The following is an 851-nucleotide window of genomic DNA, read 5'->3' as shown; positions in this document are numbered from 1 at the left end:
GATTGTTTGGGTTCAATATATTTTAAATGCAACCGTGGGACCTATCTTAATAACAACAAATTGTGGTTCGACTCGTTTTGAGCATTAATCAGTCAAATTATTTATAAAAAAATGCACTAAATATATGTTATTATTGACATTGCCAACACATATTGATTTACATTGATTTCCAGCAGCCACTGCAATGTCGTTTTATTTACATTTTCAAATACAATTTCAGTTTTTGTTTGTAGTTTTTAAAAATGAAATAACGATTTTTCATCGAAAATATACTGATGCCATTTTTTGTTTGTTGATCTTTTGAATACTTCAAATAAACCTTTATTGAATAAGTAAATATGATAAAAATATTGATAACAATAATACAGTAAACAAAATAAAAATAAAGATGAACCATCACACAGCTTTCTTAATACAAAAATGCCACATTGGCTCGAAGTGTTCCAAAAGGTTTATTTGGAACATTTTGAACGAGAGACTGCTTGACAGTTTTAAATAAAAATGTGATTAAAACAAACAGAATTGACTAATATTTTGTCAGATAAACATGTCACACATAAATTTAGTAAGTTACAAATGTGGCAAATACTGTCACAATTTTGACATTGATTTGAGTCGATTTGGTTATACCTATATTTGAATTTTAAACACCACTTTTTTTTCACTTCAACATCACAACTTTTTGATAAAAGTAAACGGGGTAGACAATTTCTTGAAGTCGTTTTAAAGTTTGTTGAATTAAATTGAAGACATTTTGTTGATGAAAAAAATACAAGAAGAGTACAAGATGTCACAATCAAAGCAGTTTATACCATTTTTGTAATATCAGTCTAAACATTCACTACACCATC

The sequence above is a fragment of the Entamoeba invadens genome (genome assembly GCF_000330505.1).
Source record: "Entamoeba invadens IP1 unplaced genomic scaffold scaff_1105074724569, whole genome shotgun sequence".
NCBI lineage: Eukaryota > Evosea > Mastigamoebida > Endamoebidae > Entamoeba > Entamoeba invadens.
This window is presented reverse-complemented; position numbering follows the sequence as displayed.